Source organism: Ictidomys tridecemlineatus, chromosome 5 (genome assembly GCF_052094955.1).
Source record: "Ictidomys tridecemlineatus isolate mIctTri1 chromosome 5, mIctTri1.hap1, whole genome shotgun sequence".
In the NCBI taxonomy this organism is placed as follows: Eukaryota; Metazoa; Chordata; class Mammalia; order Rodentia; family Sciuridae; genus Ictidomys; species Ictidomys tridecemlineatus.
Window position 1 is genome coordinate 71580435 of NC_135481.1, and position 19873 is coordinate 71600307.

Below are 19873 nucleotides of genomic sequence, written 5' to 3' on the forward strand. Positions count from 1 at the left end.
GACCCTTCTCTTTTCCTTCTCATCCACATACTTTCACACAGATATGGTCAGAGCAAAATTCCTATACCATCTCAATTCCCCAAATTCCACAAATTCCAGAACCAAAGAAGGACTCAGGGTTTCCCCTCTCTACTCCTAAGACTTTGAATAGAGATTACGCAGGGACTTCCCAGATCCTTCTCAGTTCCAACTCCTTTTGGAGGTTAATTAGTACCCTCAGAGGTTGATCAAGCCTCTTTTTCCACTGGCTTGGGCTCCTAGGTCTCTATGGGGAAGTCAGGTGATCTGATCTGATCTTGCCTGTTCAGTAGTTGGGCAGTGCTCCAAGTGCCTTAGTCTTGGTTCCTGCTGCTCATGGGTTCCTGCTCTTTATGGATTCCCTTTCATTTTAATCTGATCAGAATCACTAGAGAATTAAGAAGATGGGAAATATTTTAATCACAAATGGGAATTCTTCAAAGGCATTTGGTGGAATGAATATGGAGTTGTATAAACGCTGCAAAAGCAGACAGAAGTATTTTTTGTGTATGTGTGTGTGTATTTATTTATTACATACATGACAATAGTGGAGTGCATTACATTCATAATTATCCATTCACAGCACAATTTTTTGTAACTCTGTATATAGAGTATGTTCATGCCAAATTATGCCATTATACATGAGCTCTCTCTTTTTTTTTCATCACAATTCTTTTTTTTTTAAAGAGAGAGTGAGAGAGGAGAGAGAGAGAGAGAGAGAGAGAATTTTTAATGTTTTATTGTTTAGTTCTCGGCGGACACAACATCTTTGTTTGTATGTGGTGCTGAGGATCGAACCCGGGCCGCACGCATGCCAGACGAGCGCGCTTACCGCTTGAGCCACATCCCCAGCCCCCTTCATCACAATTCTTAATACACCGGTTGACAGAATGAAGTATTTTGATGATATCAGAAGGAGAAAAGGAAAGAAGGGTGTGTTTAGGATGCAAATTTAGAAAAAACAGAGTTGGATTGCAGCTTGTTTGATTCTGGGGTGTCAAAGTACCTAGTGGCTTTGGTCCTGGGCTCCATGTAGTGCTTCCCTCAGAAAAGAGCGTTCCACGTTCTGGAGAAGGTGGACACAGCAGAGGGATAGCCTGGAAACATCTCAGTGGCTCAGCATCTTTCTTTCTTGTGCATGTGACTGGGAGTGACAAGGAGATGAAGCTCCTTGCTCCTGTGATATCGTTACAATCTTCTTTGGAGAGTTTTAAAGTAGATGCCACACTTCTAAGGATAAACCATAGCTACCTTCAGGAGTCACAGATCATACTGTGTATATCATGAGTGTCCATTTTCAAAGACAGCAGTACGAGTTCCACCATAATGGCTTAAACTCTATTTTCCAAATGTTTCTTAGACTACTCCTCAAAGGACATCATATTTTTTTCTGTTGATTCACTTCTATACCATCCACCGAAGCTTCAGATTTGTGTTCCTTAAAATACCCAGTTACTCCACATTGCTCTACGACTAAGTAAGTTTGGGAAATTCTACGTAGATTCCTTTCTTGGAGAATTACCATTTGTATCACTGTTTAGACGATCACCATTTTCTAAACTTATCTTTCACCATGTAAAACCAATGAATATTTAGCAGTATTAATGTTTGGGACACTTGATACTTAAATTAAGGATTGTTAATGTTAATTAAGAGAGAATGCACATAGTTTCTAATGTGTAAAACACAATCAGGACTTCATAAAAGTAGAGTGATTATTATCAAGCTTAGGTAGAGGTCCTCCTCTATCCTGAGCAACACACACAAAAGAAGACTAAAACTTGATCTGCCAGCTGCTCCTGGGTGACACTATGAGAGTGGAGATGGTTGTTACATCCTTTTTTGTTACATGGTCATTCATTTGGGGCCAGTGGACAAGGTCATATGAATCCAGGTAAACACAGGGTTACTGGCCACAGCTGACAGCCTACAGGACACTTGGGCACATCAGTTGCTGGCAGGGTGGGCAGGATGCACCACCTGTGGTACTTAGGTGTACACAGTAGCTGAACCAGGACACACCTCTGGTTCTCATGGGTCACTCTGTGTTACTTGGATTTTCTGCCAGACAGAATGTAGGATGTCATCAGAGTCATGGAATTCCACATTATGACCTCATCAAACTCCATGGTACCAGTGATTCAGGAGTCCCAAGATCTCTAGGCCCTGACCTAAGATCCTGGCACCCACCCTCCTTATTTTCTAAAGACTCCTGATGAGGTTAAGAAAGAGTGTCTCACAGGAGTTCTTTAGCCCCAAACAACATGTCTGAAACAATCTATATCCATAGGAAACTGCTGCTTTTCCCCTGGCTCTTGGTCTTTTCAGAAAATTATTGCACTCTAGATGAAGCATTAAGGCCAGTAGACATGATTCTAAGAAGGTGTGCTGTAGGGTAGACAGAAGTTTGGTGTGGGTCACGGCTTTGGGCATGCTTGCCCAGTTGCAGCCTGTTATTCTCTGCCCGTTTTTTTTTTTTTTTTTTCCTGCCCTGAACATCATGGATTCTGTCAATATTCAGAACATTAGGAAGGTTCCCTGCCACTGGTCCAGCCAGTGCCAAGGGTTCTTCTCTCCAATTGGCATAATCCCTGATAAGCACTGAATTCAGGAAAGGAGGTAGAGTTTTCTTGCTACCATGTTGCCATCATATATCAGGCATGATGGGGAGGATAGAGATCTGATTTCTCACAAAAGTGAATGATATGCATCAAAGAAAATGAAGCCCAAAGGGTAATGAAATGAATTAAGATTGCCTTCTATAGGAATTTTAGGCTTTAGTTTCTAACACTTAACTCTGGAGGGTTTTGAACATTACTGTAAAAGTCTTTTACATGCCTCCCATCAAGGTGTGAGGTTTATGTCTCCTGTCTGGAAACCTGGAAAGACTGGTTACTACTCCAAACAATAAAATATGAAGGAGATATACTATGTGACCACAAAGGATGGGTGATAACAGGCAATAAGGCTTCTGCATTGTCCACTGGAACTCTTGCACTGAAGCCACAAGCTATCAAGTTATATGTTCAACTATCCTGAAGCTGCCACTTTGGGGGAATTACAGCTGCAAGGAGAGAACTCATATTTGCACTCTGATTAACGGTCCTGCTGGGCTCAATGTGAAAGAATCTCAGCATAGGTGCCAGACATGTGAATGGAGACTCACAATGATTCTAGTTATCAGCTATCAATTCCTACTCATGTCTCTGAGTCTTCCTAGATGAGATACCAAAAAGCATGAAGCAGAGGCAAGCCATCTCCCCTGTACTCTGTCCTAATTTCTGACCCAACAGAACCTGTAAGCATAATTCACTAAAAAGTTTTAAGGCAGTTTGTTATTCAGAAATAGTATCCAAGACAGCTTTTGATGATAATGGAAGCCCTTTCCACTCTCATGCTAGAAAACCTAGTGACCTTGAGGAAAAGCCAGATCTGTTTATTCCAGTTTGTACCAAATCATTGTTTGTTTTTTAAAGGATTAATGCTTAGCAGTGTAATATAAGGTGGCAGGTTTTATGCAGTGTGCATAAATAGTTTGGTTCTCTGCACAAACAAAACATATTGAAACAATGCTTATATTTTTTCTAACATGAGAAAAATGGTATTACCTGTACAGTATTAAAATAAGTGAGTGGAAATTTTTAGACAAATGTCTCAGTATATGAACCTAAAGCATTTCTATGCCATAAGAACAGAAATAGTTACAATTTATTACACAGATATCAGGCACTGCTCAAGACACTTTACATCCTCCTATCCATCCATCTATCCAGCCTGCCAACCAACTGAGACAGTGGCAAAAGAGGATTATCAAATAAAATATCAAATATCAACCAGTTGCAGACACCTCTGGGGAAAGGGAAGGATTGCACTTTCCAACACTAGCAATCAATCCCTGGATCACTCTTTTCTTGCTTTTGGGTCATGTAGGCATGAGAAGAAAGGAAACCCTAAATATATAAAGGGGCAAGACATCCACACTTCCATGAGCATCATCTCTGGGTCCCCTACTCTGCAGAGGAGTCTCCCCCAACCTCCATCTCTGTTTTGTCTCTTAAATGCAATTGACTTTTTATGCTTGCCTCGGCATTTCTTGGGTATTTAATCTTCAACACTGGGGGAATAAGGACCCAATCCTGATTTTCAAGACCATACATCTAATTATTCATCCTTCCTTCCTTCCATCCATCCATCCATCCATCCATCCATCCATCCATCTATGCCTCTACCTACCTGTTTATCTGTCAATCTGTCTATTTATTATTCATCCATCCACCCATACAATCAGCCAAACAAAAACCCCACAATTAACCAACATTAATTGAAGAATGCCAATGAGTTAAGTTCTATATTGGGCACTGGGCATCTAAAATAACTAAAATCACTTAAGTATTTTGTAGGCTAGGAGAAGTGCTTATGGCAGAGAAGTTTTGACATGTGCAGGACTTTGATGTTTATCATGGCCCTTGGTTCATTGTGGTTTGTGTCCTTTTGAGGAGATCAGAGTGGGGTCCTTGGTTCAGCTTATGAGGTATCATCCTCATAAGGAGATCAGGTAAGGGCCTTTGGTTCAGTGTGGTTTTTGTCCTCATAAGGAGATAAGGGAAGGATCCTGGTTCAGCTTGGCTTGTGAACTTAAGAAGAAAAGGGTGGGATTGGTTCAACATGGCCACTGTGAGGGAATTTCAAACATAACGACATTCTTACACATGTTTTTGAGGAAGCTCAGAGCCTCATCAGTGAGATTCTGATGGTAGACCCCATGCAGAGGCCCACCCTAGAACAGATAAGGGGGCATCCATGGCTAAGCCAGGGTGTGGGAGCTTCACCCAGTCCTCTTGGCAAGGTGCTCCCAACCTCCTGGATCCTGCTATTGTCCAATGTGGGTTATGACCCCTAAAACACCTGGGTGTCCCTGTCAAATAAGAAATATGATGACATCATGGCTACGTAACCCTGCTCAAGTACCAGAGAACCCAGGGAGCAGGCTGCACATGGCAGGGGAAGCAGCTTCCAGTGGTAGAGCCTTGCTCAGGTCCTGCAGATCCTCCCAGGGTCAACACCAAGAAGTGTTCCAGTGAGCCTGCCCTTCCCTTGCCCTGTGAGCAGCAGCAGCAGCCTGAGGAAGCCAAGCAGTCTCTGCAGAAGGGTGGTGGCAGTGCCAGCCTGCCTGCCATTTGATTCTACTTTTTTCTACATGGACAAACCCCCCTCAGCCTAGCCTCCCAGCATGACCATGTGCCCAGCACTCCTGACCCCTCGATGAGCCTCAGTAGGGGGGTAACAGAAGACTGCAGTTCATCCTCCCAGGCTACCTCCACAGTGCAATCCCACCACCGCATCAAGGGTTGGAAGAGGGTGAGGAGGAGTATCGCCACCTGCCTTTGTCAGCTGTGTTTCTTACCATGCTTTGGTGGATCAGCGTTCAGGAAGACAGTGACTCCAGTGGAAATGGCCATCCATGACTGACAGGACTAACGGACAGCCAGAAGACCCTGAGGTGTGCCAGCTGGCTCGGGCTTCTCTGCATGGATTCCAGGCAGGAGTGCATCTGAATCCATCAGGAGTCTCCTCTGCCCCTACCTGCAAAGAGACATCATAGAGACTTTTCCTTGGGACCCTTCCTCCGTCCTGATCTTTGTCCTTTCTCCCATGCTTTGGGAGAAGTTTATCCTTAATTTCTTTTTCTCACAAATTGCATAATAAAAATGATGTTTCAAAAGATTTTTAAAAAGGCAGTTTTTTGTTTTTTAAGAAGGAGGCCAGAGCAAAGGAGCAACTATACTTTCCAAGGCCTTGACTACTGTGCCTCCCTCTCTCCATCAGTGTAGATACTGGCTTACCTTGAGCCAGGGTTGATGGGGACTCACTTGTCTTCAGCCAATGTAGATAGGGACTTGCTCCCTTTGAGCTGGTATCGACTTGATTCACTCTGAGCTAGTCACTTTGGCTAGAAAAATTCTTTTCCTTGTCTTTGGACCCCTCCCTGAAGTGTGTGGGGAGGATGGTTGCAGCTGTTGGAGAAGACACCTGTGGCAAGGCATCGGAGACGCCAGAGTGTTCATCTTCATAATCCCATGTGCTGGGGCGGGGGCTGGGAGTCTCACCACATGCCATGCAAACTGCCCACCCAAAAGCTCCTCCTGTCACAGCTAAACGTCAGGGAGAGTGAACACATGGAATTTGAGGAAAGGAGATGTGAAATCTCAGGGATGCACCCATGTGGAATTGCTCTTATCCGTGGGTTCTGTTGACTGAATTTTGTAAAGTGAAGTGCACACAAAAAGTAAGAAATGCTCAGGTTAGGACGGAAGGCTTTTTGCACCATCTACCCCTGGCATCTCTGAACCTCTGGGACTTTTACCACAAACACCTTGACTGATCCAAAACATTCTTAAAAGGGAAACCAGGACTGCTTGCCCCAAGTTGCTCCCTCTTAGCCTAAAGTAGCCAGAATATTTATCCTCCATTTCCCCTTTCAGTAGCAAGGGTTCCCTTAATCAGAGGGGGACTGAGACCAGGGCAAAAGGACAGTCAGTGTGGATAATGAATGATTGGGTCAGGAAGGTGGGGGCTGATTCAAAAGGAATTAAAATGCTAATACCTCCAGAGCACTTCCCCCTCCTCCAACTTGTTGCCAAGGTCACCAGCCTCCAAGGAATTGTTCTTCCCAGCAAGGAGTTGTTAATGCCCACCCCACTGGGCAGCTCCCTTCCTGCTTTTCTAGGGAGATATGGAAAATAGGAAGAAGTATCCCTGGATAACTCCTTTCTGGCCTTTGGTCACATAGGCAAGATAAGAGAAGAGGGGGCAAGAAAAGAAAGGAAACCTGAAATTTATAAAAGGGACCAAATACTCCCACTCCTTGGGCATCAGCTCTGTACCCCCTCCTCTCTGCAGGACTCTCTCTTTCTCCTATCCTTTAAATAAAACTTTTTCTTTTCTTTTCTGTTGCCTCAGCATTTCTCAGGTGTTCAGTGTTGAACACCAGAGGAATGGGACTCAATTCTGATTTTCATGACTAGTTTCAATTATACCTTATGTTTTAGTCAACTTTTTCACTGCTTTGAGACTAAAAGACCTGACAAGAACAATTAGAGGAAGAAAAGTTTATCTTGGGGCTCACAGTTTCAGAGGTCTCAGTCCATAGAGAGCCAGCTCCCTTTCCCGGGGCTTGAGGTAAGGCACAACATTATGGCGGATGAGTGTGGTGGAGGATATTGGCTCCCATGATGATCAGGAAGCAGAGGGGAGGAGGAAAAAATATAAACCCTAAAGGCATGCCAACAGGTACCCACCTCCTCCAGCCACACTCTCCTGCCCACAGTTACCAAGTTGATCCCTCTGGGGATTAATTCCTGATTGGGACGAGGCTCTCATAACTCAATTGTTTCACCTCCAAACTTTCTTGCATTTTGTCACACGTGAGCTTTTGGGAGATACCTCAAAAGCTAAACCATAACATCATGGATTACAACAAAACCCCACAGAAACAGCAGAGCATTTTTCAAGCTTGAAGTCTGACTCACACTTTCCTTAGTTTTGTAGGGGTAAGCAAAGAAATGATAATGAGTTAATCCTTAGCCTAGAGATACACTCTGCTGGCTGGACATTGCACCCCCAAGGAAACTAAGTAGTGCTGAGGCTTGAGCTGCATTCCTTCTCCCGAGTCAGAATCTTTGAGGGTACCGTGAAAGCATCCAGAAGTTCTCATTCTATATCTGATTCTCATGAACAGCCACCCCTAGTAAGCGTGAGCATCCAGTGGCCTGGCATCTGAAGATTCTCTGCTTGGGGGTGGCAGCTTTGGAGAACTGGGTAAGTCACTTCACCTTCAGGCAAAGAGTAGTCTATAGTGCGCCAAGGAGAAGTGTTGTCCTTCCACGTCCAGGGGAAGCCAGACCTGAAGTCAAGAAAGGCAGAAAAGCTACCTTTGCCTCCACTGTCCCTTTATGGTCACCAAATGACATAGGACAGAAGGGGCTGGACACCTGAGGAATTTTTAGGAAGCAGATTTATTGATTACAGGTTTCAGAGGTGGCTCTTGCCTAAGAAATCTCCTTTTAAGCAAAGATTTTGGAAATTCTTTGAACTTTATACCTGTGGAGGGGGCCGGGGCTTGGTGGCTCCCATGACAAATGCTTTCTGTTCACAGAAATAATAATATCTTCTATAAAACAAGCAACTGTCACACCTTTTGTATGTAAACCTGGCATTTACAAGAAAGAGGAAACTACCTACCACAATAACCTCTGTAGACATCCTGCTGATCTGGCAAGAGGAGAAGCTTAATTATGGCAAGGGTCTTTTAGACGGGTGTACCTGGTCTCTTCAGTATCATTATATTTGAAGTGAACCTTTTGTAGACAGTACATTATTTGCCTATGTTTTATTATCCTCTCTGCCATTCTCTGTCTTTTTTTGGGCATATTTAAACAGCTGACATCAAATTTCTCTATTGATTTGTTAGGGGTTAAGCCTACCATTTTATTTATTTTTTGCTTTTTATTTATTCCCTTTGATTTTGGTATTCTCTTTTCTTTCCTGTTTTAAATTTTTTTTTTTTAGAATTCCCTTTTGATTTATCTGTGATGTTTTGATATGTATCTGTGTCTTAATCTTTCAGTGTTTGCTTTAGGTATTAATTATAAATCCATAACTTATCAGAGTTTACTGTTTTCAAATAATAAGTGTTAGCTGCCTGGTTAATGGCTAATTAAAAAAAAAACAAAAACAAAACAGATGCTTTTTGAGGTGGTGAAAAATCCAGTAATCCTAATCAAAGTTTATGGTAAATTATGGTTTGTACAATAAATTTGAATCTCGTGCCAATTTTTATGCTATCAAAGTCAGTGGAGAGGCTACTTATTCTGATATGAAAAGTGCAGAATTAAATCCTAAAATAAGAAAAAAATTATAAAATTCCACAATATTTAAATAAAATTGGATTATTTTAAACATCATATTTTTAAAATGAAAAGCAATATGAATTACAAGAACAAAATAGATTTATACTATTTCTTAAAGCTAATGCAGCAGGACACTGAAAACTGAAATAATTGCTTGTTTGGCACTCATAAAATCCATGTTTACTTGAAGGGCTTGGTCAATAGATATGAGTTTTCGAATTATACAAGACTAACCTGGATAAAATTTCTGGAATAGAACATTAGGAAAGTCAGTTGAGTGACTAGTCTGTTCACATAAATTTGCTTTTAAAGTTTGCCATACTCATTAAAGCAATGTTTCCAGATTTTATCAATCCAAGTTTAAACTGTGTCTCACAAACTCTGATAAAATTAGGCTTGTGATCCATGCATTTGTTAACATTTTGAGTATTTGGACTGAAATGATACTGCAATGAAAGTGGTTCAATGAGTTAGAAATACTACTTGGTTTCTAACAAATAGGAGATTATTTCAATTGTTTCTCAGAATTGAGGAAAACAGAAAAAAAGGCATCTGATTACCATGGACTTGGAATAGTGCCTTAAGTCTGTTTCCTAATCCTGCAGACCAGAATAGGTGTTGGCTCTTTCCTGAGCTTTCTGACTTGTAGTTATCTTTCTGCCTGAGGACACTCTAACTTGGAAATGCAGCATATTTAAAGTTGGCTGGTTCTGCCAAATATCTGTTAGGGGTGCTTCTGGTGAATCCTAAATCCTTTGTATTCAGTGTGGTCTCCTGGATTGCTTTCTCTTGACACCATTTTCTCTATATTTTGCCTTATTGCACATAGTATTGACTCATAGGCTTTGGGTATAAGGTCAGATTTCCTTTGAAAAACAGAAAGGATAGCCTATGAAATGTTCTCTTATTGAGTGTGTTCCTGTTGCTCAACTTTTATTCTGATTTGCAATTGAAAAAATAATTATTTTTGTCCATAGTTTTGGCTTGTAGCATCTTATATTATAGCCATTGTATAGGTCATTGGCTGAGAATCAACAAGTTCCCAATTCTTATGGACCTGGAGACACAATACCCAAAAATAAAAATTCTCCTCTGCTTCCATTATCATTCATTCTACATCACTCTCAGAAATATATTCATGAATATTTATTCCCCGCTAAGTTTCAGTTTCGGGGAAGCCTAATTTTTATATTTAATTACTTACTTCCAAAATTAAGTACATTTATTTTTCTCATTTTAAGACCTTCAAATGGATTTAAAAAAAAACAAAACAAAAACAAACATCTTTTAGCTAGGATAAATGATCCAGAAGGACAGGTGCTCACTATTGTGCCTTCTCTTCTTGCTGTCTTGTTGAAAGCTTTTTTTTTTTTTTTCTTTTTGGAATAGGCTGTTCAAGATCTAGTCTGCCAGGAAGTCAGTCTCTGCAATACGTTCTCTGCTGGAATCATTGATCTTTATTTTTTTTTTCTCTTTTGAGTTCTTCCTTCTTGATAGTGGTCTAGAGATAATAGTTCCTGAGTGTGGCTGACATAGCTCCCTACATAAAATATTCTCTTTCTCCACCTGAGCTCTGAATTATCAGAGATCTGCAGCTGAAAATCTATCTCTTGGAAAAAAAAATCTTGATAGTTCTCTCTCACTTGTTTACAACTAACATTGTTTGGACCATCTAACTTCTCGGTGCTGCTGGGGAAGTTTTTGCACCTAGAAGTGGGAGATACTGGGAACAAAACTGATATGTTGTCAATTCATACTTTTTGTTGTTTCAAGTTGTCATATCAGGTGATCGTAGAAACACTGGTTGTACTGGACCAAAAAAATGCTAAGATGAAGTTTCAAAATAGATTAGTTAGTGTCATTCTGATTGACATTTTAAAGGTTGAGATACAATCCCAACTACCAGTGTGATGAAAAGGTGAGGACTGAGAAATCTGTCCTGACTTGAACCAAAGGACACAATTACTCTGCAGGGGAACTAAAGGTTATAAACAAATTATCAGCTACACAAGTGAACTGATAAGTAGAAACTCAATACATTTGATTATAAAAGAGGAAATTTTTAGTCATCGATTTTACAAATAAAATTTCTAATGAAAGTAGGATTTTTTCAGTGTAGTGAATAAGATCAAGTTGCCAAAGCAATTTGAAAATGTGCAGGTATTCAAAATTTTAACAGGAGTAAACACTTTTTTGACATGGTAAACACTTACATGAAACACATTTTTTTTTCATAGTAATATCAGTTTTATATCTGAAAACAAAATCTATGATTTGTGAAAAATGCATGTTTTTAGCTTGTAGAGGAAACATTGTTTCTTCTGTTTGATAACATAAATGTCTTCTGTTATAGTTCTGTAATGCTTGGCAGTCCATGGGCCCTGACAGAAATGAATAGAGGCCAGTTTTATTTCTCATGAATTAAGACATTTGGCAATTAAAAAAAAAGCTATTCTGTTTCATATCTTTCATTCCTGTTCATGCTTAGCACTAAATGTTGGATAGAAATATTTGCCGCAAAGAGAATTCTAAGGTATTGTTCATATCACATGGCGTTAGATTTTCTTCATTAGCTCTTCTGAATCTTCTCTTCTCCCTTGTTCACCCTGCTCTGTGCTCCTGGGGACGGATTTCCCCTTGCCCTCTCACTGTTTGGATTTGATTAGTGTGAGGTGTTGGCTGGAGATGAGAGGGCAGAAGAGAGAGGTCAGGGCTGTTTCTCCCATTCACTCACTTCTGTGTGGTGGGTTGTCACTGGCTGTTTTCCTTTGTTTAAGGCCACAGCTCCTGCTAGGTGGCCCTTTCCTATCGCTGCAGTTTTTCTCTGGATTACAGTAACTTCTCTTTCACTCTTTTCATATCTAAGTGTGGAAAGAGTGTCCACCTATCTTCTGATAAGCGGGGTGCATCTCCATCCCTTGATAGTTTCTCTTATCTCTTGCTGTATGTACACTCTTCTTTCACATCACATCTGTACTAGTTTCTTTGGGCAGCCTTAACAACTTATCACAAGCATGTTTTTTTTTTTTTTTTTTCAAGCAACAGAAATCCTCTTCAGTTTGGAGACCTGAAATCTAAATTCAAAGTGTCTCCAGGATTCTCCTGGAGATATAGGAGGAAGAATGTGTTCTGCGCCTCTAGGGTTTTGGTGACTGTCAGAAGTCCTTGTTATTCCTTGTTTTGTAGATATGTTTTTCTTTTTCTTTTTTTTCTTTTTTTAAATTTATTATTTTTTTAATTGGTTATTCAAAACATTACATCCACATTTTTACATAATGCCATAATAGTAACTGTTGTATTCTGCTACCTTTCCTATCCTCTACTATCCCCGCTCCCCTCCCCTCCCATCTTCTCTCTCTACCCCATCAACTGTAATTCATTTCTCTCATTTTTTTTCCCATTCCCCTCACAACCTCTTATATGTAATTTTCTATAACAATGAGGGTCTCCCTCCATTTCCATGCAATTTCCCTTTTCTCTCCCTTTCCCTCCCACCTCATGACTCTATTTAATGTTAATCTTTATGTTTTTCTAATCTCTACCTTCATCTTGATGTGGCCTTCCCTTCTGGATATGTCTTTTCCCTTTCTGAATCTTTTAAGGAAACTGGTTCATTGAATTTAACCAACCGTTAACTTCAGATGATCTCATCTTGAGATCCTTATTTTGATCACATTTGCAAAGATTGTATTCCAAATAAGGTCACATTCTAAAGTTCTAGGTGAAGATGTTTAGGAGACCAAATAGTCTACCCACTGAAGTCTCTTCATTAAACTCTCCTCACCTAATTCTATTGAACTCCTTAATACTAATACTAATACTAATACTAATACTAATACTTTATCACAACTTAAAAATTGGAAGATTAGATGAGCTAGATTTTCTCCAGTGATGAGCTGATTAATTTAAGAACATATTCAAGATGAAATAATACCATGACTAGACTCACTGCAATAGAAACTGAAAATACATTGTTTAAACACTAGAGAAATGTGCTTCTACTGTCTTAAATGAACATTTTTTCCCTTAACATTTCTTTAAGACAGTATATTTCTGGTTCCTTTTACAGTCCCATTTTAGAGGAATAAGATTTATTTGGTTTATCCAAAGTTTAATGCACTTACCAGAGGATGTTTAATTTTAAAAAAACTTTAATAAAGTGGTACAGTTTAATTCTTTAGTCTGTCAAGTGTAAAATGTTGGGGTACAAATGAGCCCTCAAATTCTTGAGTCTGAGGTGGTTAAGAAGTAGACTCTCCTCCCATAATCTTGGCAGCTCAAAAATGCTTAATTGAATTATATAGTATATCAATATGATGATGTAGTAGAAGAAGTCAAGGAAGGACAATATCTCAATCTGGATGAAATTTTCTCAGCCCTAGAAACGTTCATAGAATAAAAAGGAGGCAGTAATAAGAACTAAGGATAAATCTGGAGACCTGGATGACCTAAATAATGTGGAAATGAAGCTAAAAGCTTTCTGTAAAATATATGGAAGCAGAAATCCTATGTAGGAGGCTCAAAATAGGAAGGACAATAATAAAAGGACCATAAGAATTGGGATCCAGTCAGTCAAGACTATTAAGAATTTTCATTAGTTTATATTAACTACTTTCCTTTTTCACACCATGTTATATTGAAATAATTTGTGCTTCTTAGTTTTATAGAATAATGTGTAACATCTTACTCCAGAGCATTCTGCCATTGTGTTTGTAATCTTTTAACCTTGTCAGCTAAAGAACCCATCCAGATTTTGTTAAAATAGATTCACCCTTCTTGTTTATATAAGTCAATTCTGGTTCATCAGTGAACCAGCGTAAAGTAAAACTATATAAAGACTCACTATTTGCAGAATGTTGCTTTAATAAATTATTTTATTTAAAAACATCTTTATGTGCTGCCTGATGTGCAGAGACAAGGTCCTGCTCTCGTTGTTACACTCCATGTTTAAGTGAGAGACAGTAATCTCTTTGTTTCTTCAGTGTTATTTGAAGAACCTATTTGAAAGTGACATTTTCCTTATTGCTAAAAATGCAAATCTTTTCATATTTCTAAGTGTTTTATTTACATTGAGCAATCCAGAAAGATGAAAAAGTCTTTTTTTTTCTTTCACAGCAGAAATGAAAAACCACGAAACTGTAAATTTGTATATATTTTCACTCAGATAAAAGAAAATGAAATACCAATTCATGAGGTAAAAATGTCTCGAAAAGTAACAGAGATAAACATGGCATGAAATAAATTACTTAATAAAGAGTTCGCAGCTGTGATTTGTTTAATGCGTTACAGTTGACTCGTACTGCCTGTTCACATTAATGGCTGAGCATAAAACATTTTTGTCGCTGAAATTTTATTCAGATTTAAAAAGAATAATGTGGTTTACGACAGGCTTAACTACAGCCATCAACTATACAACATCCTGTTGCTTTCAGATTATAGATTGAACATATGTTTTAAAAATCTTAATATGTCATATAATCATAAGTGTTTTGTGTTAATATATGGCTTTGTTCATCTGATTACAGCACTGGAAGAACATTAAAGTTTTATGAGAGTCCTATAAAATTCAACAGTTTGATGGAATACTAAACAGAGTAATCACTATGCTTTATGGATCTTTATTCTGAGATGAGCTAGATTTTCTCCAGTGATTACTAGGTAAAGTGAATATTCCGGATCATTAGCCACTATTTAGCATAGATGAGCAAGGCTTGTTCCTTGGTCTAGAGTTCTGGAAAATTTTAAAAATCTCTCAAAATATCATATTATCAAAAGGTGACCCAAATATTACAAAGAAATTGCCTTAAGTATGTGATGACAACTCTTTATGAAAGCCTAACAAATCCCTTTCTCTTTTTCTACAGAAGGTCAGCAAACATTTTTCTGTAAGTGGCTAGGGAGAAGATAGTTTTAGTTTTATACCCTATGGTCTCTAACTAGTCAACTCTGCCCTTGCAGGGAGGAAAAAGGCATAGATAATATGTAAACAAATGGGAGTAGGTGTATTTTGATAAAATTTTATTTATAAAGACCAAGTGACACATTTTTACTTGGCCAGTGGATTGTATTTGCTGAACTTTGTTCTAAACCTTGTTGGTTAACTGGACCTTTCTAGATGACAGCAATCGGAAACAGAGGACTTCCAGTTTTCTTTAAGTTTATTATATTTTTTTATCTGCAATCACCAGAACAGGAGAGTAAGCTCTGTGAGTGCCAATATTCCCAACAATGTGGTATTGGCTACATAAGACATTTACCTTATCTACTGTAACTGTTGATGTCAGTGAATGAAGTGACAGGTCTGTACCATTTAAGAAATTCCTAGAATGAAGGCTCGCTCATGAAATGAAAGACAGCCTTTTCCCCGGCCCATGCAGTTATTTACAACCCCAAACCACCCCTTCTGGTATTACTCATTTCTTAAATTCTTCCAAATTTCTTTCCAGATATGCTCTAAAGTTTCTTCCATTTGTCTAGTGAGGGGACTCTGTTCTTTAACTTGAGACCTGGAGAGTTCTTGTCCATTTGAATCTTTGTGGGGACCTTCAACTCACTGCAATCAATTGTTATTTTATCTGCCAAAGAATGTAACTGATTCTTCTACTTCATTGCATTTATGTTGGTAGTCATGTAAATTCTTTCTCCTGATTTTACTGATCAGAGCATTTTAAAGTCTTTCCTCTTTGACTATAATACCCTATGAGCAACATTTCAGTGTGGATTTTTCTTATTTAATACGTTTCCTTCCTTTATGACATTCTGCCACTCACAGCAGATTGTAGTAAATGGCAACTGTACCTCTCCACCTCTGGTGTCTGGTGAGATGTTGACTGCCAGGCAATAGCTATTGTCTAGCAGCATCAAAAACCCCATCAAGATCTCAAACAGGAGGAGAGGGATGGCAACATCCTGATCAATCGCTTACTAGCTTGTTCTTTGTGAATTTTGCCCCACTGAGTTGAGATTAAGACCACAGGACCTTACTCTTTAGGTGCTTTTTGGTTTCTTTTGTAGGTACTCTTTCCATATATACAGCTGCCTCTAAAACAAATAATATTTGGGCCAACAGGATATACCATGTAAGTATAGGAAAAATTAAGAAGAGATTTTTTTGTCATCTGTTTATTCAAGAGATATTTATGTGTAGGTTGGTCATATAATTTATTATTTAGACTATCTCTCTGCTTTTTTTTTTCTCTAAAAAGAAATAAAATGAAAAATAGGAAGGGACAAAGGAATGGTCATTGTATTTAATGAGTGCTTCCTGTGCCAGTTCCTGACACCAGAGATAGAGCAGTGATCAACACAGCCAAATTCTCTGCCCATAAACTCTCATTCGGAGTAGGGAAAGAGATAATAAGCAAGATTAGACGTCAAAAATAAAATTTTTTGCTTGTATAAATATGTTTATTAGAGAAAACAACTAAATTTGCAGACTTTTTATGGTGATTAAGAAATCTGGCCAGGCTAATGGGTCATACCTGTAATCCCAGCAGTTTGGGAGGCTGAGGCAAGAGGAACACAAGTTCAAGGCCAACCGCATCAGCTTAGCGAGGTCCTAAAGGAGAGATTCTTTTATTATTACTTGTCAAGGGAGGACTACACTGATGAGTTCTCTAGATTCTGGAAGTAATATTGTCTTCATGGTGCAACTGCAAAATCAGTACATAAGAATAGAGGTATACAAAGAGTCTCAAAACAAAGGAAAAAAATTTATTTTAGGATAAAAAGACTGTATTATAATTTTTGTATGAATTACAGCTAAAAGATGACTGTGTCATTCAGAAGGCTTTGTTAGCTGCAGGTGTAGAGAGAGTTACGGACAGACATTGGTATTACCTGTGTAAACACTCCAGAGTGGGGAGGCAGTCTTAGGTGTGAAGCCTATTTTGGTGTTCCCCTCTGCTCTGATAGGTTCCCCGGAGACTTGTGCCTGGAGAGCAAATCCTATTTTTCATTTTTTTTTTTTTGTTGGTCACCAGATAGTTTTCTGAAATTACTCAAGCTTGTAATGAGAGCTTGACTGATCAACTTTCGCACACAGCAGCTGGGATTTATTTAAAAGCCTCCTTTGCTATGCTTAAATCTAAATTGGACTTGAGTTTGACGATAGTTTTATAGAAATTACAGTTTTATTTTTGGTGGGGGGATACAGAGTCTGAGTTTATGGCCAACTTTGACATACAGTTTCAACCCTGTGAAATTGCTATTTTTGTAGGTTAAACGGTCCAATATTGGCAATATCACATGGTCTAATTGATAACTTGGGCAGCCAAATATAAGCACCTGGTTGTGCTCAATATGATTCAGCTGCTGCCACTGCTTGGCTGGCCACAGCCAGAGAGAGGACTTCAGACAGCCTGCCCCGTGCCAAAGCCCTTGGCTGTCTCTCCAGGACAGCCAAGAGCAAGGGGACACATGCTGCCCTTGCAGCCTCACCACAGCTGGTGAGAGTGCTTATGCACATGTGGTGTGAATACTGCTTTTGTCAGATGCAAATGGATTCAGCTCCCTCAAGGACCAGTGGACCTTGGGACTAAATCCACCCTCCAGGCTCAGCTGTCTGTGTGCACCAGACCCTTCCTGGAGTAATGACAGGCTGTAACCACCGTTATCTCTCCTCTTCAGCTAGGCATCCTTTTCTTTCCTGCTGGGTCTTGGGAGACTGCTTGAAATCTCTCTTTGTTGTTTTCCTACATTCTCTAAGCCCATGCCTTGTATGAAGTTCCCCTTGTCTAGGGGACTGGAAGCCCCTCTAGTTTTCTCAATCACACCATTACACAGCCTTTTAGAAAGACCATTTCTTACATGGAGATGAAGGGAGCTGTAGTTGAATATTTCGGACCTATTGGGAAGACCATACCTGTGGTTAGATGCTGGCATCAGGCCTTTGTCCCCTAATACCATTAAACATTAGATTCCTCCAATTACCTCTTTATATTTCGACCTCAATCAACACCCTTCTGCTTATCTGACTTCTCATGCAGGTTAATTTGAGAATTGACACATGGACCTACAAGTGTTCTGATTGCTCTGGAATTTATTGAACGTTGCAAATTTGAAATTTGATTTATATTGTAGTCTCATGCTCTCGGGTTGTGTAAATTTCTGCTTGTGAAAGAGGTCTCTAGTATGGTGTACTGTCACAGCCTGATTTCTCATCCTCCAAGGGAAGGGGCCAAGAAAAACTCACCAAAGTAAGGAAGGAAGTCCTGTGAAGTCTTTTAAAAGAGAGCCCTGTTTGCCTTTTCTACTTAGATGATAAATCCCTTATAGCACCATGGGGCTGAGCACAAGTAAAAGCTTCTTTTTGCTTAGTTCTGAATTTTTACATACAAATCACTTCTTCCCCTACAAACAAACAAACAACAACAACAGCAAAAACTTTCTTCAAACATTTTGTAGGATTTCCTGTTTTGTTGTAGGAAATTTCTAACTTAGAAAATTCTAAGACATTAGTATTTTTGAGAAAATATAGTAACATTAAATGGCTATACAATATACCAGTTGTGTAGCACACCAAAGTTCATAGAACAATAGCCCTATTGTTGAGTATTCAGGTTGCTTATGTATATATTTTTCTATTATAAATGTATCTATGATGAACCACCTTTTTAAGACATCCTGTGCACATCTATAATTTTCTCTTAGTAAAAATTTCTAAAAGTGAAATTCATGAGTCAATCATGAATACAGGCATTTTAAGGCTCTTTGATATATGTTTCCATTTTTTCAATGAAAATATTATATTATATATAGTATAAAATATTATACTCTCATCAACTTTAAAAGAGATTTTAAGAGTGAAGTTCTATACTCAACAACACCAGTTTAATTCATGGTTATGAGTGTTTGTTATTGCTACAGATGAAACATGCTACTAAAATTTTAGAAGTAGTTTTTTGCTATTTCTCATTAGAATGAATTTTTTCCAGTGCCTTTGGCAATCTCATTTTCCTTTTTAAAATTTTATGCCCCTTGCTTTATTTTCTATTTGTGTATTTATTTTTTAAATTAAATTACAAACTTAAATAGTGTTGTTAATACCTTCTTATGTATTTATTATAATTCTTCACATCTTTTTTTGCTTTGTGTGTGTATGTGTATGCTGAGGACTCAGAGTCTCATACATGCACTGTACCTTTGAGCTACATTCCTAGCCCAATCTTCTGATCTTTTTTGATATACAGTTTTAATGTAGTTATAGTTACTAATATTTCACTTTGTGATTTCTTAGTGACTTAAAAGATCTCTCTACCAAAAAAATGGATAGTCTTCTATATTTTCTTTTACTGAATTTATAAGCTTATTTTGTGTACTTATTTCATTTACCTAACTTGGGAGTCTAACTCCTTTTTATCTTCCTACCTCTTTACAAAAATTATTCTACTATCTCAATAGCCACTATTAAGTATTGACTATTCCTTTGCTGTACAGGTGTCTTAAGTTACTTTTTTATTATACAGTACTCTATTATATGAGATCTGTTTCTTCCATCTTGCTGTTTCTTGGGTGAACCTCTTTGTTTCAGCCCTTGATCTGTTCTACTTGTACTTTTCCTGCCTTCCTCTCTCATTTACTCTTTTAAAGCAGTCAACTGGAACTTTAATTAAGTAGATAATATGACAGTATAATAAGATAAAAGATACTAACTTCAAGAATTCTGAAAAAGGAAACTGCTAAACCTTTTGGAGTATTCCTGACTAAACTGCACAATTCCACTTCTTTTTTTCTTGGTATGTAACTTTTAGAATTTTTAATTTGCTCCTGTTCTTGCATTGCAAAGTATTAACGAAAACTCTTGACAGGGCATGTTGTGTGAGAAGAGATCAGGCGTGGAGTCAGCCAGATTAGTGTGAACATTAGTGTTGACTTAATCAACTTAAACTCAGGCTACGTTGTCTCTGAGCTGCAGGTTCTGCGTGCATAGTATGTACTGAATAATG